This window comes from Adiantum capillus-veneris, unplaced genomic scaffold (assembly GCF_014529385.1).
Source record: "Adiantum capillus-veneris isolate H3 unplaced genomic scaffold, ASM1452938v2 Hic_scaffold_33, whole genome shotgun sequence".
NCBI lineage: Eukaryota > Viridiplantae > Streptophyta > Polypodiopsida > Polypodiales > Pteridaceae > Adiantum > Adiantum capillus-veneris.
This window is the reverse complement of record NW_028221440.1, coordinates 3420044-3442901: the sequence shown is the minus strand read 5'-3', so window position 1 is coordinate 3442901 and position 22858 is coordinate 3420044. Positions and strand designations below refer to the sequence as shown.

General features: G+C 39.0%; 1 pseudogene; it reads right to left on the bottom strand.

Moving 5' to 3' along the window:
• Positions 1 to 21880, bottom strand: part of LOC147417025 (L-type lectin-domain containing receptor kinase IV.1-like) — a 32882-nt pseudogene extending 11002 nt beyond the window's left edge.
• Between the last annotated feature and the right edge of the window lie 978 nt (positions 21881 to 22858).

Sequence of the window (22858 nt, the reverse complement as noted above, 5' to 3'; positions counted from 1 at the left end):
CCCAGATAGCTATGCTAAAGACGTCCATCATGACGACCTGCTAACATTTGCGCCGTTGCCAGGGATAGTGATCCTTAGGTGGTGAGTGACCTAGTTGTAGCTTTTACTTTAGAGACCTTTGATTTTGATTTCCAGTCCGTTTATACTTTAGCAATCGGGCAACTAGACACAGGGTTTAGTACTTGGTAGAGGCTAGAAGTCCATGACTTGCTAGATCTACTCTTGAGAGGTATTGGGAGTTGTGAGTGAGATACGAAAGCATTTCATTTTGTATTTTTTTCAATGCGTTGAAAGTACGGTTCCATCATTTCAATACTTAAGAGTAGGTTAAATAACATCTAAACCATCAAATTAAGCTGTCAGAACCATATTTTGGTAGAAAAGACCATAAACTCTAAATTTTTGAAAATTTGATTATCAGAACACAAAAGCTAACTTAAACCCAAAAATAAGTGCAAAACGGTGATAAAAAAACCCAAAAATGTGGCCAATTGGTACAGGAACATGGATCGCGATCCATGATCCCTTGTGACATTTTGATCGAAAATTGATGCCATTGGGTATAGTGGGGTTCTAGATCATTGTATATACACCTTTGGTGAAGGATTGACATTGAAAAATCATTCAAATCAAGAAATTGGAAAAAACCTTCAAAGTCCTTGGAATTTGACCAAAATTTGGGCCTTTTTGACTTTTCGATATTCAAATCCAAAATTAAGTGAAAAGTGACCTCTACAGGGTGCAAGCATACAACTGACCAAATTTCATGTTCAAAAGTAGTCAAACATGGATCGTGATCCATGTCCCCCTCGATCATCTGAAATTGAGATTTGAGCAGTGATTAGCTGACAACATTTGTAACAGCTTTTGTAAAGGACATCATAGCAAATAACAAACAAAACTTGACCAAATCACCAAAATACCATCTGCAAAATAAAAAAGCCGCAAGGCAAATACAAAAAATTGCTTTTGATCACCAAAAGATTTTCCAAATCCAAAAATAAGTGGTGGGGTAGAGTCCTTAGATTGCAAGTAATCACCAAGCCAAATTTGGGACCCAAATTTGATGGAACATGGATCGCAATCCATGTCCCCCTTTTGATTTTTTGGGCAAAGACCATACAAACTTGTAGCCGAGACCTATACAAACAAAATATACAAAAGCAAGGGTACAAAAAAAACTTCAAGATCAAAACAGGGCAAAACTTATTCAAGGCCAAAAATCGCCAAACAGACCTAGGGTTGGACTCATGGGAGACTTGATTCAAATTTTGACTAAGAGAGCAATTGAAGACTTATAGCCACCAAGTAATTTTTGTACAAGTTGTGGAAATCACAGTTTGCAACTAACATTGCTATTGAGTGGAAGGTTGGTTGCACCATAAAAGGTAATAGACCAGGGTTTTGCAAGCGTAATTTTCTTGATGTATTTTGCGATTAGGCAAGCTATATTAGAATATAAATCCAGTTGTTAGAGACCATTCAAATCATATTTTGACAGAAGGGAATGTCAATCAAGGAACGTTGCTAACGTTAGAGCCAATTTTGGAGGACTTTCCTTTACTTCATCAGAGAGATCTTAAACCTATATGGCAGAGGGATCCAAAAGTGTGAGTTTCAAGGAGGAAACCACAATGGGAGTGAGACCATCATAAACAACACCAAATATGAAACCTTTGCACCTACAATACCATTGAACAAGGTGCTAAAATCTACAAAGATGGTATGGATCGTTACTGTCTGAAAATTGAGAGACCTAGTGAGCTCAAGCTCATAATACCCATAGATTATAATGGCGATCAATACTTCAATGAGGAAGGAAAAATGTACTTAGTTGTACACAATCTCTTTAACAAGGAGGGATTGACAGGCATGAAGGAAAAGGTTGATGTCAAGCCTGAAAAGAAACTGCCAAAGTTGGACATTCCTAATACAAAGCTTAGGCGAGTGAATGTGACTAGCACGGATAACACACATGTGGATTTGTATAAGTACAATAATGGAGAGAAAATTCCCTATTACAAATGTGATAAACCCAATGTGAGAGTTTTAACGAAGCAAAAATACTTATACTTGTTCACGTATGAAGTGGAGAGAGATAATGAGGTGATCATGCTGGATAAGTATGGTTGGAGATACTCTGTTGTGAGCCACAAAGAGCTTGAGGGATATACGTAGTTTGGAGGCCCACTCCACTAGTACTATGTCACCCCCAACACGCATAGACCAACTATCTATGAAACGATGCCAAAAAACTACGAGAGTGAGTCCACAAGAACAAGAGTAGAATCGACCACGTCTCTCTGAGCGAAGACCAATGGGGCCTTTGATTTTCATGGTTTTATGACCACGCATCGAGGTAGTGATATTCTAGACACAATTTTCAACACGAGGGTGCCTGATACTAGAATCAAAGGGAGAGACATTCAACCTAAGGAGAGAGTAACTAACCAAACTCCCTCCACAACACCTATAAGCGGATATGAGGCAAGAGATGTTATAGTAGGAGAGCCTAGAATGATGAGAATGGTAGCAAAAATTCGAAGAATGTGACCTTCTCAAGTGGCAAAGTGTGTGCCCAAAAAGTATAATGAATCAGGAGATCCATACGCACATGTTTCCATATTTAAGCAAATCTTAAGAGTGGAATAAGTTGCAAATTTCTATTTGCAATATGATGGATTTGGTTTGACATAAAAAGGAACGACGTTGACATGGTTTCAACCACTGAATGGTCGAGATTTCCTAAATATTGATCAACTCTTGTGAGAGTCTATCAAGGAATTCTCCAAACGAGGAATCAAGCACAATAGGATTTCCCAAATCTATGCCTTTAAGAAAAAGGAGAATGAAAAGGTGAAGGAAGCTTCTTTTCACTTCAAACAATACATTGAGAGGTGTATAGGGATGTCTTTGCTTGGTCTTACAAAGAACTCAAGGGAGTAGATCTTGAAATCTGTCAGCATACTATCCCCATGAGAGATTATGCTAAACCAAGTAGACAAAGGCCCTACACCTACAATGAGACATTTGCTAAAAAGTTCAAGGAGGAGATAGAGAAACTCAAGGAAGCTGAGTTCATATATGAAATTGAACACACTGATTGGGTGTCGCCAACTGTCGTAGTACCAAAAAAGAATGGGAAACTCAGAGTGTGTACAAACCTCAAGAAGGTGAATGTAGCTACCATAAAAGATAATTATTCTCTTCCAATCGCGGATCATGTTTTAGGAGCGAGTAGCTGGAAAAGAAGCTTTGGATGAATTTTTTTGTTACAATCAGTTAGCCATAGATCCAAAAGATTAACATAAACTTGCTTCTGCCACGGAATGGGAAATGTTTTCATATAGAGTCATGCCTTTTGGACTAACCAATGCACCAGCAACATTCCAGAGGCTAATGAGCCATGCATTCAAGGAGTATTTATGGAATTTTCTCAAAGTTTACATAAATGGTCTTTGTGTGAATTCCTCAAAAAGAGAAAACCATTTTGAGAACCTCAAGTGTCTCTTTTAGAAATACAGTTTATATAAGATTTTCTTAAATTCTGACTATTGTGTATTTATGGTCACACAAGGCAAAATCCTTAAACATATTGTCTCGAAGGATGGTATTGCTACTGATATGGAAAAAGTGGTAGCAATTGTTGAGATGCCTATACCAACAAGTATCAAGGAAGTGCAGGTATTCATGGGGCATTGCAACTATTACCGTAGATTTATCTACATGTATTTTGTCATTGCAAAACCCATTTATGGCTTTATTACTCACTTTGAATGGATTGAGGAATGTGAAGCTTAAGCAAGCCTTGTCATCATCACCAGTATTAAAGACTTCTGATTGGATGTCAATGCTTCAAATTTTTCCATGTGCATGTCAATGCTTCAAATTTTGCTATTGGTTGCATATTAGCTCAATCAGGTGAGGGAAGAATGGAATTCCCTATCTCTTATGCTAGAGCAGGCAGCTAAACAGTACAGAAAAGAACTATACCATGACTGAAAGGGAAGACCTTGGAATGGTGTATGCGGTCAAGAAATTTCGACACTACCTATTAGCTAATAAATTTGTATTTTTGTGGGCCACCAAGCCGTACTCTATCTAGTCACAAGCCATGCAATACAGGTAGGATTGTAAGATGGTTCATCATCCTACTGGACTTTGATTTCATAGTGGTAGTTAAGAAGGGCACCACCCATCAACAAACGAGAGGATCACCTACCAAGGATCACTTCAGGGGAACCTCCAAAAGGATTGGAAAACGATTTGTCAATTGTTCTCAGTGGAATGATTCCTAGATGGTCTGAAGATCTTGTTTCTTTGATGATCATAGCTCAAATAGACTCATAGATCCCACTTCCAATTACACCACGACTAATAGAACAATTATCTTTGTATCAACTATTGGCCGAAAGATTGTATCAAAAAATAAAGATGTGATTCTACTTCTATGTATAAGCCCTGAGGAACAAGCAAACTACTTGAATCAATCTCATACCACAGTAGTGGTGATCCATTTTGTCGAAGACCAAACTTTGTGACGATTGACTTGGTTAGGATTTTACTGGCCTACAATGAAAAGAGATGTTCATGCTTACATAACCAATTGTTCCTAGTGCAAAGAAAGAGCAGTTATTCCACATGCCACATTATTCCAGATATATGTTACACTAAGATGGAGTAGATATTTGGTAGAATATTTGACGAATAGGAAATTCCCAGATGACATAAGTAAGTAGAGGAAAGAGCAATCGAGACGGAAGCATTCAACTATACGATGATCGTTCAACAACTCTATAGACAAGGAAAGATCAATAGCTTAGATTGTGTGCCAAATCAGGGCCCCTAAGGAGGAAGTCTAATAAGCCTAAACGTGGGCATTAAAAGGTCTTGTATAGCGAGGCCAGCCTCACGCTCTGCCTCTTTGCCTCACTCTCTCCTCCCTGTCGTGTTAATGACGTGTAGGCAACTCTGTACACCATAACCTAGCCCCATCGGAGGCGGCTATTTGGTTCCTTAATAAAAGTGGCTCCCTGCCAACTCAAGCTTGGAATGATGGAGTATACTGCTCGCTACATGCCATGATTATTCATGATCAACCTGCTTCTATTTAAACAAGTGAGGGTGCATTTTGCCTCTCACTTAGCCTTGTGTGTGTGTGTGTTGGATTGTGTTAGAGTTTGAAAGAGAGGATTGTGTGCCTTACTATTTGCTGCGGTGGTATGGAGCTCACAGTACAGCCCATGCAGGTCGATAACTAACTCAAAATCACTCTTATATTATAGTATGGTAATATCTCTTTGAAATGGTGGTTCTAAGGTGATGTAAGCACCTCTGCTTGTACACATTTATGGAACGTCTGTGATAAATGCATGAATATTTGGTAAAATGGGCTTGGTAAGGCCCACATAATATTGGCTGATAGAAATTTTCGACAGTGAGATGAATGGCACAAATGCCTATCTTTAGCTATGTATATATGTAATAAACAGTTGGAATGGTTGATAATTAAGATAAATAGGATGATTTAACAGTGCTTGGGATGGTTCCTTGCCTTAAAAGGCACTGGGTTGAAGGAAAAACTATGTAGGGTTGTTATGTTCCTAACCCGCTTTTTGGCATTGCTATGCACTTTGGTCTGAGCCATGCATAATTGAAACTCACTATAGCTTGTTACCTAGCCCCGCGTAGATGAAACAACTGCATATTCTTAGTTTGATTTGGTACCCTTCTTACCCTAATGAAGGAACCACACAAGGTGGGGGAGTGTTTCATTACTTGCGACTGATATGTTCTGCCTCTATTATAGTCGGGAACTCTTCATATTGCTTGGACTCTGACAATATTGTGCACAACTTAGATACTGGGTAATTAGTAGGACCTCCTGTCTTTAAATACTGAAAAACACTAGTGATGTACTTTCTGTCTGTTTTTCGAACTCTGTATCTAACACGTGGAAAACTCTCCATACTATTGCGTGGTATAATGGCGTTTTGCTTCCCTTGTGCCTTTTTGGGATTGTTGTACTTGCTAAAAATCTTACTTATTGTCTTATATAGCACGACATCTGGAATATACACACTGACGTGACTATAAACAAATATGGGTATTTGTAAAAATTTTGCTAGACAAACTGTAAAAAGGTTTTTTTGATGCACTAATCTTAGTTCTGGCTCGTTTCTGACATAAAAGGATGGGGTACTGTGCCGGTTTTTGTTTTTTGGAAGATTTGACACCTCGTTCAATAGGTTGATGCAATATACTTGGTGGAAAGATTGGTATAAATATACAAAATAACTTGGGACATACAAACTTAAGAAGAATGATTCAATTGACCCAAGTGGACTTACATATTTTTTGAGTCAGATAAACATGGCCAAGTCGGTTACCTTGTACTGTCAAATAGAAGTTTGGGTTGATACGAGGCATTTAAAAGATCTTTTTTGGTTACTTTATAGCTTCATAATACTTAAAAAAAACTAAAGGAATTAGCGACTGACAAAATCTGATATTCAATAGTGAGTTGCTATAGAAAATATGACACTTGGATTAGAAAGGTTGGTGACCTTCTGGTAATATGTTTTGGTTTAAGATATAATTAAAAGATAGGAACTAGACTTATAATACAGTTTTTGGGTTAAATAAAACTTTTTTACAAACAAATCTAGAATACCTTGAAAAACTCTGGACATTGGTTTTAAGTTAAAATAATTGTAAGTTGGACATGGATAACAATTGATATAGTCCATTGACACCTGTAAAACACATCCAAGGCTATCATATGTATTGTGTTGTTTGGATGGATGCAGGTGAGGACTCTATCCTTTCTTGGAAATTTTTTGGCTTAAAGAAAATGTTTGTCTATGATTACACTTGCTCCTACTGCTTGGAAAGTACTTCTACTATCAGTTTATACTGGAACGAGGCCTCATTCTCATTAGCTATGTACAAAGATAATTCTAAGACTGAGTTGTTTTTATACTTATCATTGCCTTTTCTCTAAAGCCAGCTATCTTTTGAATGTTAAAGTTCAACTATGTCTTATTACTTAAGTAAAAACAGCTACACACACGTCCTATACATAAGGTTTTTCCCATACCTTTTGGATAAACCAGGATGTTGGCTTTGGAAACTAGTTTGAATCTTAGTTCTAAGTTGGACCCACAGTCTGTAATTCCTTAATTGGTTGGCTGGTGTTAGGTGGTCCTTCATAGACTAATTTTTTGGTTACCTGCTCTCGAATGTTATAGTCTTTGACTTTACCAGTTTAAGGATTGCAGGCCCAATCCACAAGACTAATTGTGTGTATATATATATATATTCTTTCAAGATCACAAATATTTTAAAAGGACATTTTGCATGAGAGTAAACTATGACCGAGAGAAGCATACAAGGATTTTAGACCAGATTAGGTTTTAAAAGCCATACTCCAAAAAAGCCTTAGCTGTTAGAACTAGACCTTTTTTTGGCTAGAAGGGCCAAATGTTGTGTTACACACTATCATAAGTAATCAATGCCTTACTAACAATTTTGTGTATTGTAGACCCTTGCTCTCTTGAAAGGCCTGGAACTATCTTCTGAGCCCCTCTCTGTGGCAACCTCTCTTGTCCTCAGATGTATTGGCAGTATGGATGCTTCTCAATTAATATATGATTCGAATCTCACCACAAATAAAAAGCTATCTATCTTGCACATGTTGTCTTTTAATGATTGGGTCAAGATTCTAGCTACCTTGGACAAGGACTCCAAAGATGGGGTTAATATGATTTCCTAGTACATAGCCCAATTACCTATACTCTATGTACAATATCAGTAAGAGCTTGCTCTATTCTCTTCTTGTGGGGCTGGATTATCTAACTTTTTGACGAAAATATGTGGCCTCAATCCCTCTTTCATCAGTGCCCCTGCTGTTCCAACTATCCCTCAAACTGGTGGAATCTTTTGTAGAGATAGTACCGCTCTCGAAGCTGTCAAGGAATTTCAGAGTAATCTTTGCTCCCTTAGTGAATCTAACCTTTTAGAAACGGTACCAAAAATATCCAAGATTTTCCCTTTCCTATCAGTTAGATAAATTGAAATTGAATCCTTTGGTGTGAACCATCAGCTCTGGGTCCTACCTAACAAAGCTTTTCTGGCACCAATTCTTCGTGAAACCTGGGTGTATCTGGGTAATCTTCCTGCCTCCATTGTTGAGGATTGTAGACTCAAAATTATGAAAGGATGATAGTTTTTAGACAAAGGGGAACTCATTAAAGCCCCCTTCAACCTCAACCTTATCAACCACTCCAAATGCTCTTTCAATATAGGTCTTTACATTTGAACAAAAGGTAACATGGAGTTTGCCAAAAGTAATATAGATTTCTACACAGAATCTATTTGGAATGTTTTTTAACCATATGTTAAATGTGCTTACAAATTTCTTGACCATAAAGCATCTTGCGAATCTAGCATTATGTGGTTTGACCATGCTATCTGGTTTATCCTCAACCATCTGGACCTATTCTTCCCCAAAAAACCGGTGGACTTCCATCTATCCCTTATTTGTTCTTAGTTAGGTGGCCAAGCTAAACAAACAGTGATTGCTCAAATTGCTTTCAACATCTTTTGTAGGCTAATGCTGGTTATCCTAAAGGAACTAAAATCTAACGAACCTAGGATATATCTGACTAATTATGCTAGCTATAAAGGTGTTAATATTATCACTGGTCTACTCAAGCCATGTATTGAGGATGATGACTCCCCCTCACTAAAAAGACCTAATTCTCTTGCCATCCCCAATTCATTTACTTCATTTATGACACCTAGCTCTTCGTCTAATTTAAATAGAGAAAAATCTCATAGCTACACTAGAGGAAGAGGTAGAAACACCCGTATCCGACACCTTCTTGGCTTATAATCACTTATGAATATGCAGGTTGATGTGGGTCCATGTGGAAGGAGGCATCTCAACAAAGAAACTTCTTGCGAAGATTATATTTACGAACATTGTCTTTTTCAGAATGAGCTTCTGGATTGGATACACCCTAAGACACTTTTTTGTAAGTGTTTTGACTTACTATTTGGAAACCATGAATTACTTGATAATGTAATTATTGGTTGGAATTATCAACAACCTATTAAGAATTTGGTTTACAATAATGATTTTTTACGACACAACTCCATTCCTGAATGTGCTTGTGACAAATTTATTCCGTTTTGTAAAGATTTTGATACCTATGGCATACATGTCTGCACTTGTGACCTTAGTATTATTGAAGATACCATAGTTCGGAAAGTCCTGGCTAAAGGGCTTAATCACATACCTAACTTTCCCAAAAACCCATATTTTGCTTTATGAGCTTTACTTAGCTGTTTAACTGACCTTGTCAGTACTCTTCGACTTAGCTGTTTAATTGACCTTGTCAGTACTCTGCGACTGGAGAAGATAGTCCTACTGGACTTAGCAAAATTGGTGGAACAATGTTTTTTCCAAAAAATCTTTCTCATACCTTGTAAATGGTTGTCTAAAGAAAGCTCTTGGATCACACCACAATTGGCTCTTGATTTTCAAAAGCTTTCAAAGAATTGGTTCATAGTAGGGCTAGATAAAAGTTCCAATTGTCCCACTCTTATATGTAAAAACCTGGCTTGGAAAGCACCTCACTCTTGGGTTTTTGAGAAGCAGTTCACACCATTTAACACATCTTTATGTGAGGTCACTAATAATATTTCAAGACACTTAGGGAATATGGGATATTCTCTTCAGGATACCAAACTTCCAGTACTTTTTCCCACCTATAAAATTCATAAACATAAATCAAGATGGATATCTGATGCCTCGAATATTATTTTTACTAATGTTACCGAAGATATCACCCTTTGCCTTGACCTTGTACTTGCAAAATTTGAATTTGTCTGTGCTTCCAAGAAAAAATCTGCTATAACTTTCTTCAAATACACTATAACCCTTTTTGCTTAGTAAAAAACTCCATAGAGGTTACTCTTAACCTCCCTTAATAGATTTTCCATCTTTTCACAACAGATATTACTCAATGCTATAAGAATATTCCCCTAGAAGGTGATTTATGACCAAAAGATGTTTTATCTCAAGTAATTAAACCGGCCTTTAATAATGCCAGGAAGAAGGGTTTCTTCTACATTTCTCTTTCTAGAAAACCTAGATGGATTAAAAAAACACACTCATCTCATCCCTAACACTTCGATGAGGAGAAACTATGTTTAAATATATCATGGGTACTTGATAACTGCACTATTCTCTTAGGAGAACATTGCATTAACAAAAGCCTGGGCATTCCCATGGGGCTTTCCTGCTCACCTCTTATGTGTAATATATACTTAGCCTTCTTTGAATAAAAATGGTTTCTCAAAACCATGGGTGACAAGAGTAAATATTGTAAACTTTCACTATTCAAACATACGTATAGATATATGGATGACATACTAAGCCTCAACAATAGATCATTCTTGAAGGAGAACAATCATATCTATCTGCTTAAAAATTGAACCAACCTATGGACAAGGGCTTACTACATCAAACGACTTCTTTTCCACTTCGGTACAATTCCTTTACTTTTCAATTTCTCTTCATATACCATGTAGGAGACTATGACCAAAGGTTTTCTTGGCAGAGAGACCTTTTGAATTTCCCACCTATTGAATTCATAAAAAAGAACAGTAATAGACTCCACAAAGCTTCTCTTAGTATCTGCATCAGTCTTCTTTACTTGATAGTATACTCCTCTTAGCATGGGAAGATATTAAGATACTTATACACAAATTTTGCCTCAATGGATTCAAAAGAAGTGACATAATTAATAAAATCACACAGTCTCTTTCTCAAAATGATAGGCTTGGCTTACACTTTAACCACAATAACCTTATTTCTTTAATAAGGTAGTAGGCCCATTCACAATGGGCTTACTATCGACCCATTGTGTAGGGTGCTTGGGACAGGGCAGGTACACACACACACACACACACACACATGTGTACTTATTTAGCTAACATTTTTTCTGTTACCTAACAACTATGTTTTGTTTTTTAAAAAAATCCCTAGGTTTACTCACATATTACTTGGCATTATAAAAACACCCCGTATTGGTCCTTTTTTCTATGGGTACCCACCCATGCTATAACTGGGGTTAGTAACATCCGGGCAACTAGCTAAATAGAAATAGTTATGATGTCTATTTTCCTCTTGTTACCCTTGGATAATCCCACCGTGGGATGGTACCCCTAAGGAGGAAGTCTAATAAGCCTAAACGTGGGCATTAAAAGGTCTCGTATAATGAGGCCAGCCTCACGCTCTGCCTCTTTGCCTCACTCTCCCCTCCCTGCCATGTTAATGGCGCGTAGATAACTTTGTACACCTCCTAGCCCCATCGGAGGCAAAGTGGCACCCTTCCAACTCAAGCTTGGAATGATGGAGTATACTACTCGCTACACTCCATGACTCTTCATGATCAACCTCCTTCTATTTAAACAGGTGAGGGTGCATTTTCCCTGCCACTTAGCCTTGTGTGTGTTGGATTGTGTAAGAGTTTGAAAGAGAGGATTGTGTGAATTACTATTTGCTGTGGTGGTATGGAGCTCATAGTGCAGCCCATGCAGGTCGGTAACTGACTCAAAATTATTCTTATATCATAATATGGTAATCTCTCCTTGAAATGGTGGTTCTAAGGTGATGTAAGCACCTCTGCTTGTACACATTTATGGAACATCTATGATAATTTCATGACTATTTGGTAAAATGGGATTGGTAGGGCCCACATAATATTGGCTGACAGAAATTTCCAACAATGAGGTGAATGGCACAAATGCCTATCTTTAGCTCTGTATATATCTAATAAACACTTGGAATCGTTGATTATTAAGACAAATTGACTGATTTAACACTGCTTGGGATGGTTCCTTACCTTAAAAGGCACTAGGTTGAAGGAAAAACTATGTAGGGTTGTTCTATTCCTAACCCGCTCTTTGACATTGCTATGCACTTTGGTTTGAGACATGCATAATTGAAACTCACTATAGCTTGTTACATAGCCCTCCGTAGATGAAATGTACAGCATATTCTTAGTTTGATTTGGTACCCTTCTTACCCTAATGAAGGAACCACACAAGGTGGGGGAGTGTTTCATTACTCGCGATTGATATGTTATGCTTGTACTATAGTCGGCAACTCTGACAATATTGTACACATCTTAGATATTGCTTGGATTCTGGCAATACTGTACATAGCTTAGATACTGGGTAATTAGTAGGACCTCCTGCCTTTTAATCCTAAAAAACACTAGTGATGTACTTTCTGTACGTTTTCCAAACTCTGTATCTTACGCATGGAAAACTCTGCATACTACTGCGTGGTATAATGGGGTTTTGCTTCCCTTGTGCCTTTTTGGGATTGTTGTACTTGCTGAAAATTGTGCTTACTGTCTTATATAGCATGACATCTGGAATATACGCTGTCAGGACTATAAAAATATGGGTATTTGTAAAAAGTTTGCTAGACAAATTGTAAAATGGTTTTTTTGATGCACTAACATCTTAGTTTTGGATCGGTTCTGATGTAGAAGGATGGGTGTACGGTGCTGGTTTTTGTTTTTTGAAAGATTTGACACCTTGTTCAATAGGTTGATGCAATATACTTGGTGGAAAGATTGGTATAAATATACAAAATAAATTGGGACATACAAACTTAAGAAGAATGATTTAATTAGCCCAAGTGGATATATATATTTTTTGAGTTAGATAAACATGGTTGAGTGGGTTACCTTCTACTGTCAAATAGAAGTTTGGGTTGATAAGAGGCATTTAAAAGATCTTTTTTGGCTACTTTATAGCTTCATAATACTTAAAAAAAACTAAAGGAATTAGTGCCTAACAAAATCTGGAAAAATTTGATATTAAATAGTGAGTTTCTACAGAAAATCTGACACTTGGATTGGAAAGATTGGTGACCTTTTGGTAATATGTTTTGGTTTAAGATACAATTAAAAGATAGGAAACAGACTTATAATATAGTTTTTGGGTTAAATAAAACTTTTTTAAAACAAATCTGGAATACCTTGAAAAACTATGGCATTGGTTTTAAGTTAAAATAGATGTAAGTTGGACATGGATAACAATTGAAATAGTCCATTAACACCTGTAAAACACATCCAAGGCTAACGTATGTGTTGTTTGGATGGATGATGCAGGTGAGGACTCTATCCTTCCTTGGATTTTTTTTGGCTTAAAGCAAATGTCTATCCATGATTACACTTGCTCCTACTACTTGGGAAGTACTTCTACTATCAGTTTATACTAGAATGAGGATTCATTCTCATAAGCTATGTACAAAGATAATTCTAAGACTGATTTGTTTTCGTACTTATCATTGCCTTTTCTTGAAAGCCAGCTGCCTTCTGAATGTTAAAATTCAATTATGTTTTATTATTTAAGTAAAAACAGCTACACACACGTCCTATACATAACTTTTTTTCCATACCTTTTGGATAAACCAGGGCGCTGGCTTTGGAAACTACTTTGAATCTTAGTTCTATGTTGGACCCACAGTCTGTAATTCCTTGATTGGTTGGTTGGTGTTAGGTGGTCCTTCATAGATTGATTTTTTGGTTACCAGCTCACGAGGATGTTATAGTCTCTGACTTTTCCGATTTAAGGATTACATGCCCAATCCACAAGACTAATTGTGTCTATATATTTTCTTTCAGGATCACAAACATTTTAAAAGGACAGCTCGCATGAGAGTAAACTACTACCCAGAGAAGCATACAAGGATTTTAGAGAATGCAAGCCACAGTACTGTGCACAACTTAGATACTGGGTAATTAGTAGGACCTCCTGCCTTCTTTTGATACTAAAAAACACTAGTGATGTACTTTCTATCTGTTTTTCGAACTTTGTATCTTACAAATACTACTACCTGGTATAAAGGGGTTTTGCTTCCCTTGTGCCTTTTTGGGATTGTTGTACTTGTTGAAAATCTCACTTACTGTCTTATATAGCATGACATCTAGAATATACACTGAGAACATTATAAAAAAATATAGGTATTTGTAAAATTTTTGCTAGACAAACTGTAAAAAGGTTTTTTTGATGCACTAACATCTTAGTTCTAGCTCGTTTCTGACATAGAAGGTGTTACCATATACATGTGGTAGTGATGTGTGTGAACACACTAGGACCGCCGGGGCATTTTTTTCCCTCTTTAGGAGATTTTCCCCCGTCCATTGTATATACGCCCATCTCTCTAGGGCTATCTATCTTTCCATTGCACACTATGTAAAACACTCTCAGTTGTGTGCGTTGAGCTTCCTTCGTCTTCTCCAAGCTGTGTGCATTTCTCTGTAGCCCTAATTCCAACAATTGGTATCAGAGCAGGTTACATCCTCTCGGGCTTAGTCACCATCAGCTCCAACACACGCCTGATCACTTCTCTCCAATTTCATTGAGGTTTGGTGAGCGTTCGCAGGTCGACTAATATTTTGGGAGAGTTCGTAGAGTTAGCTTTGCTTAGATTTTTGATTTGGGCTCATTCCAACCTCCGTTTCCACTACAGGCAGGTTTGCACAAGTAATTTCGTCGTTTTGTGCAAATTTTTTGTCAGTGCTGTATTCTACATAATAGGTGCCTTACAGTCTTCTATGGTGTGTGCTATATAGCATGTGTTGTTCCCACTTTGTTTCTCCTCTTTTCGGGTAGTTTTCACATCAGGTGCAACATTTACCATGATTGACAACAACACAGATGTGTTCAAGATGTTTGCTGCTGAGGACAGATTTGATGGGGACAATTACCCTATGTGGGCTTACATGATGCAACATGTTCTTGTGTCAAAGGGCGCCTAGAATATTGTGCAGGGCAGTGATGTACGTCCTAGTTTTGAGGATGTAGGCAATATTGAGGATGTTGCAGGTCTTGCTGCAAGAACTGTTGCTATTAGAGTTGTTTTGCCTACAACAGAACAAGCTCGTTGGGGTGTAAAGGATGCGCAAGCTCATGCCTTGATTGCGTTGTCTGTGAAGCGCACCATTACTCCTCACATTCGTTCAACAAACCTACAAAACAAGCTTGGGATATTCTAACAGGTCTTTATGCAAGCCGCAATGAGGCTAAAATTGCTTTGCTGCGTAAAGAGTCGGAATCGAAGATTATGCACGAGGAAGATGATATGGACACTTTCCTTGCTGGTGTCAAGGATATCAATGAGAAACTTATTTCTGCAGATGAAGTCATTTCAGATAGTTCCCTTGTGCTGACTGTTCTTGATGCCTTACCAGATTCTTACCAGACTATTCTTACACAGAGATTGCTAGACTTGGAGACTTAGACCACAATATAGTCCTTGATGCATTCAATGGTTTATGCAACATTGCAAGAGTCATTCCACAAAAATAGGACTAGGCAGCATGCAATTGAAGAGGCTTTTATTGCTTCTCAAAGAAAGGGTGGTAACATCAATGCAGCCACTTCTTATGGTTCTACTTCGAGTGGCAAAACTTTTGTTCCTAATGCTTCTGCTGGCAGCAATTCGTTTGGAAATTCTGGTGATAAGGGAAAAAAGAAGATGCGTTGCCATTATTGTAAAGCTAATGATCACTTGATCAAGCACTGTCCTAAGTTGAAGGCCAGAGAGGCTAAGAAGAAAGAGGGTGGTTCCACTCCAAATGCTGGTTCCACTACAAATGCAGCCATTGTTGAGTCTTTTGTGAAAGGAGACTGTGATGCTGGTGTTGATGCAGAATGGGCTTTTAGTGCAGAGTGCACTTACAATCCTGCTGTCCATGATGCATGCATGTCTACTGTACGTTTTCTATGTGCATTGGCAACTCATTTTGGATGGGATGTACATCAATCAGACATTGTTACTGCTTTCTTGAATGGTGACATATTTGAGGAAGTTTATGTAACGCAGCCTCGCAGTTTGTCAAGAAAGAACAAGAGGACAAATTGTGTAGATGTAAGAAGGATTTGTATGGGTTGAAGCAATCTCCTCGTGCTTAATATGAGAAATCTGACACTTGTTTGGTCAAATGAGGCTTTCGTAACACTCCAACAGAAAACACATTACATGTAAAGCGTGAGGGTGATGTACTTCTCATTGTTGTTCTTTATGTGGATGATTTACTGATCAGTGGTCCTAATGACGCACATATTGCTGAATTTAAGATTGATTTGAATGCTACTTTATGTGGAGGATTTGCTGATCACTTGTCCTAATGAGGCACATATTGCTGAATTTAAGGCTGATTTGAATGCTACTTTCAAGATGAAAGATTTGGGGCTATTGCATCATTACTTGGGTATACAGTTTAAGCAGTGTGATGGTGGTATTGCCTTTGTCAGAAAAGTTACATAGAGACATTGCTATGTAAGTTTGGACTTGAGTATTGCAAACCTATTGCCACTCCCATGGGAATAGGTTTGAAGTTAAGTCTACATGATGCTGGCAATTGTGCTGATGTCACTCTTTACCAAACTGATGTTGGCTGCCTCATTTATGTATGCAAACGACGGCCGGATATTATGTTTGCAGTTTCACAGGTCAGTAGATTTATGCATAGCCTAGGGTCTAAGCATTGGCAGGCTATCAAGAGGATTTCTCTCTACCTTAGTGGCACTTTACATCTTGGCTTGTTTTATCCCAAGAGGGGATCATTGCTGCCAGACTTACATGCTTTTTCAAACTCAGATTGGGCTGGTTGTTTTAACATGAGAGTGTCCACAAGTGGTTTTTGTTTCATTCTTGGTAGTTCATGTATATCATGGTTGAGCAAGAAGAAACCTACATAGTTTGAGGGGAAACAGGTTGTCAAGCAATCGAGTTGAACGACCTTCACCCATAGTGCACTAAGGCTTTAATAGGACACAAGGTGAAAATTCACTACAGGTACATAAGACCATTGAGAATAATTTCATAAGAAAAGGTTCCTTTGTGTGACAGAGCAACAAAAAAGTGACACTAGAGTATTTTACAGCATGGGTATCACCAAATAATTATGTTTTTGACAAAAAACTATAAGTAATTACCTATTTAGATTTAATATATTTCATGTCATAAAATTTAATATCTAACCCAACCAAATGATTTTCTCATATTAAACTGATCACTCAATGTGAGAGAATAAACGGGAACAAGGGTTAAAATATAGATTTGTGCTTATAGATCTATTTCAACACGAGGCCAATGGTAAAGGGACCCAAATAAAGAAATGATCTATCCAAAGAGCAAGGCTAACCAATGGAGCATAAGACCTTAGGGTTAGCTTCATGAAAGACCTATAATAATATGTGTAAAAGTCCTTTGACCTTAGGTAAGCTAGGACTGAGCTTGAGGTGGGAACCCGACCCAGCTCGAGGTGCTTGTCCTGCTTGAGGTGCTTGTCATGCTTGAGGTACTTGTCGTGCTGATTAAGGTTCTTGTCTTGCTAGATGATTGAGGTGCTTGTCCTGCTGGATGACTAAGGTGCTGAGATTCTTTGCTATGCTTGCTTGAGAAGCTGTGGGAACACCCCAAGCTAGAAGTGCTTTGTCATGCTTGATGAGTAAGGTGCTTGAGTACCTAAATAGGAGCCCTAAATAAGAGGGGGTGAGCCAATATTGTAGGGGCTAGTGAGAGAACACACACACATACACACTCAAGGTAACCCACGCCTTAGAGGCAGTAAGGACACATGTCAAGCTCCTACCCATGCTACCTTCATGAGGTGCTTGAATCCTATTGGCTAGGCTTAAAAGGGGGTCTAAGGATAATTACTTGAATTACTCTATTTATTTTTGCATTTATCAAGTCCTCTCTTCAAAAGGGAAAAGGGGACACTTGTCCCAAGGCTACCCTTGTTTCTTGTAATGCCTCCTGCTTGTGATTGGCTAGGCTTGGAGGGGTCCAATGAGCTTCAAGCATGAGCTACAAAAGAGGGTCGACCCAAGCAAGCTAGGGGTTGCTGAGGGGGTATACTCACCATTAGGAAAAGTTTGGACTCAAAAAAGGACTTTTTGGCATTAGAGAGAGAATGCTGTTCGACCAATAGAGTTTGAGTCACCACAATGGTAGCTCCAATTTATTTGATTTTTATCTCATATTTTTGTGTTTTCAAAAAATAGTTTTTTTCTGTTAAAAAGATCTGAATAAGAAGATACGACGCGATTTGTGCAAATTATTCCCTTGCCATGGCCGACGAACGCCGAATGTGCCATAACTCACATTCAATGAGGCACACCTTTTGATGAACACTTTTCAAGCTACTACTTCTTGTGTAAACTAGTGAGCCTCTTTTCTTCTATCGTTTTTGCGTAGTGTCACTTCGTAGCTAATAGAAGCAGAGATGGAAAGAAGACGACCATGACGACCATCCGCCTCTGTTAAATCTGTGGAACTATTCAACAACTTTGACTTAGACCATGGTCGCTGGATGTCTACCACAGTCACCATTGGTAGTTGGGTTCTGCTTCAAACAAGAAGAAGAAAACAGATCGAAAATGAATTTATCAACAGCTACAAAGGAAGTGTGAAAGATTTTCGCTTGTCTCAAACGGGAAAGACAGTGAAAGAGGTGTCTCATTGAGCATGCATATATGCACTCCGAACTACGACTACAACAGTCACCTTTGGGATTTCCTGCTCATAGACCAAACTGTGTGACTACTATATTGCTAAAAAGTCTTTAAAGATCCTTCAAGTTATTTTGTTGACTATTTCTTGTGACCATTCTCTTATCTTTTGTTTTTACAGATATTTATCCTTCTAAAAGACTGGCAACCAGTTGAGTGTATAATTGGTATTTTTGATGCTTTTCATGCTTCGGTGGGAGAACTTATGTACAGAACTAGTGCGAGAAGAGCCCTCGCAGAGAGGGAGTTTTCTTTTATGACTACTTTTACAACGCCCCTTGCTCTGTCCATGGATTTGGCACTTTGAAACCTTTCCCTCTTCCCCAACAAGATTCCCCAAAGTGGTCAGTTCGAACTTCAAAAACCTCTGAGTGTTTTAGATTCAAGCTTCATCAGGAAATTTTGAAGTGTTTGTGACCAAACATTGCAAGCAGGCAAGTACAAGTCAGTCTATTTATGCCATTACATGTCTTTATAGATTTCTTCCACTATGAGGAGGTTAGAAAAACAGAAACCATGTTCATCTGCAAATCTCAAACTTGCCTTGATTTTGTGGATGATAATTGGGATGTCAGTGATCTAAAGGCTTTTTGTGCAAAGTGGACAAGCATTCAATTGTGTGAAAGTGTAGATGAAGCATCACAGAATTTTATAGTTTCTTTCTACAACATGAGGTGGCATCGAGTGAAAGGTCAGCTGGTAGCTATGGATCAAGATTTAAGTGACAATGCTTTTAATCCCTGATGTCCATCGAGATATGGTTTTCAAATTATTTTCTTACAGTTGTTGTGGTCAGATCAAATGTCACTTTAAGACAGGTTCGAGAGGATCTGTTAAATGAGTCCGATCTCAATTTGCCTTCAAAATTTGTTTTCAAGTGTAACATGCAAAAGGTACTAACTACATGTATTACTTTTATACGTTAATGTTTCTATCGTGCTCATGTATCCAATGTCTTATCGCGTACGTTGCATTGCAGGTACCTCACAGACAAGAAAATACGACTCTTTGTGCACATATTACCAGCGACAGACTTGAAATAGTGAACTAACTGTACACAATGATTCAAATACTATTCTCAAAGATTACTCGACAAAGGCAGCTCTCTACATTACCAAACACCATTGGATCCTCACTCTCCCATTTTTTTGGAAAGCTGTACACAGCATTTTGTAAACTTAAAACCATAATCAAAACAAAAGTCAAATTTCGATCCATTGCTTGTAATCAATTTGTCAAAAGTACATTTCATAATCTCTTTCTAATCTTGTGCGTGCGGTGATGTGGGGGGCTGTTGGTTGAGAATGAGGAGAGGTGGTGGCTTGGGGGTTTGGGGCTCTGGAGCTGCTTCATGAGTAGGAGAGGTGCTGGTGGGGGTTTGGGGCTCTGGAGCTGCTTCATGAGTAGGAGAGTGCTGGGTGGGGGTTTGAGGGTTCTGGAGCTGTTTCTTTAGGACGAGAGCTGGTGGGAGCTTGGGTTGGGAGGCATCTGGGGAGATATTGATACGTGCTTGCGTTGGTATGGCAGACAAGGGGTATCTTGTCGGTGGAGGCCTAGGCGTGGGCCTTGGTGCTGGCGGGACAAAAGCATCACGTGATCCTTCTGGACGCATGGTCGCGCAATTGATCAAGTTTTCAATCATTCTGTTTCTCAACGAAGAAACATCAGCCTTTGAATAATCTGCCAAATTTCTTACCTGCGTAAAGAACATCATGTTTACTAACATAGCTACTAACTTAGTAAGATACAAATCTGTAAACGAGTGTCAAATGCTTATACTTCTACGACTTCCAGCAAGCATGACCCCTAACAAAATTTCTGCATTGATTAAAACCCTCCATCCACAAGAGTAGGCATCGTCCTACTTAGGGACTTTGCAACTAATAATCGCAAGATTATCATATATCTGCTCTTGCATTAAAGCTTCAAGAGAAGACACAAGCTTTCGAACAAATCTGCGCAAAATACAATTAAATTTCATAAGCGACTTTTAACAAAATTCTATGCGATGTCGAACAAAATACAAAACCTCTTACCTACGTACTTCACCATGAAATCCATGGGCTGAATTACCGGTTTCGTTCAAGGTGTAAGAGAACAAGACTCCAATGAGCGCTGTTACAAATAAACATAAGCAAAACATATGTCATCACAACAAATTAGAGTTCAATATAAAATAATTTTAGTATTGAAAACATTGCGTACCCTTCATTATAAGCCAAAACAAAAAATTTTGTCGTCTCCATGTTCACTGACTGGAACCAGTCAACTACTTCTACTAAAGATGTATTCTCGGCCGTCAAAATGAGCGAGAGGTTCGAGTCAAGGACGGCGACATCATTTTGCATATTCCAAGGCAAATTTGAAACTACAAAACTGTAAAGAAATTCGTGTCATACAAAATTCAATATATTAAAAGAATTTATTGTGAAAAAAAGAATAGCACAAACCAAAGCAAGCAATTGATGATTGAGTTTGTGAGTTCCCTCGTCCGGTTCTGTAAAATTGCAATCTCGTGGACGTGATAGGGAAAATACAGAATGTGTCCCACAGAGGAAGGCCAACATGGAAATAGGGAAACAACAATGACATATCATCAGCATTGGCATCGTTGATGGCATCTGCCATTTGTTCCTCCATCATCTCAAGGCGTAACTTCTTCAATCTTTCATTATCGTCTTCTATTGTGTCCCGCTCAGTGTTGAGACGGGTGCTGTATCGATGAATTTGTGTAGACACTTCATGAACTTTCACCTTGTCAATAGGTGGTATTCTAAGAATATTGTCCATCTTTCAGTCTGAATTACCGGCAGGCGATATTGTTTTGTCATACCTGAACCTGAGAAGGCGAAGTGTGTTGATGTCTCGCGCATCAATGTTGTCCTATGGGCATGGGCCGAGAGAATGTAGCTGCCCTAGAAAATCTCTACAAAACAAATCCTCGGCGGCCTCGTGCAAGCACCCCATTCCACTTCGAGACCATCGGAAATTCAGGTTGTGTTGCTCGCAAATCTCGCGAACAACTCTCTGGAATGGCAGTTTAGGTCTTGCCAATGAAATGTGCTTTTTAGAGCTTACGAAGTTCGAGTAGAACGCTCCTATTCTGCTCTTATCTTCTTCTTCCCATTGCTACCCGTAGCTGCGGTATGCTCTTGCCCGGAATCACCTGCTGCAATATTGACGGTTGCACTGCAGACGAGCTAGCCTGGCCCTGCGGACCAGACTGGCCAAGATAAACCTTCCTTGCTGTTTGCTTTGTGCGGGCCATGACCTGAATGAGGAGAATGTGAGGAAATATGGAAATCTGGATGTGGGTAAAAACGCAGAGTGACGAGACACTTTGGAAAAACATGAGAAAAAAGGGGGGGGGGGGGGGGGGGGGGGGGGGGGGGGGAGGGGGGGAGGGTTATATTAGCGGAATAAGTATAATCACATCTTAATCATGGGAAGAGGCGGCTGCATTAATCATGACATTGCGAGGTATGACGGGAAGCGTGCGAGCATAATGATTACGTGCCATGTGGCACATCGCGACTCAACGTGATATTGGTGGTGCCGAAATGAGTGGCACTGCCTATTCGCAGTGTGGCACGACGAGGAAAGAAGCGCCCCAACGGGTTGCCCTAGCAACAATGTTATGTTGCGGCATAACGCGAGGAGGCAGACCTTGATGGTTCCGAATTGCAGTGTTCGCGTTGTGGCAAGATAAAATGTTGTCGCGTCAAAACGCGATAAGTAAGGTCCCAGTTAGTTTGACCACAAGTATCGCGCTGTGGCACGACAAAAAGGTGTCGCGTCACAACACGATACGGGGCGTTCCTGAGTACTCTGGATTTGTCGTATCGCGTTATGACGCGATAAGAAGCTGTCGTGCCAAAATGCGATAGCGGTGATTTTGTGGAGTGGCGGCACCAGTTTTGCATTGTGGCGTGACCGTTCCACGGTGGCTGACACGTGGCGTAATCATCACGGCGACTGCATGATGCATGGCGGCCGCATGATGCACATCAATCGATGTCATCAATGTCCTTAGGAGTCCTATAAATATGACTTGCTCCCCCATTTTCCCTTTGTTTGGATGTTGTGCTCTCTTGTCTATCTTCGCTTTTGAATTTCCGTTATGGACCCCTTCAACATTGAAGTAGAGGAGGAAGTGCCTTGCTCTCAGGATGTCCCCCAAGACAAACTATTTCATTTTCTATACCGCATTGGGCTTCAGCAGCGCGAGACAGAGATCAGGCCTCTA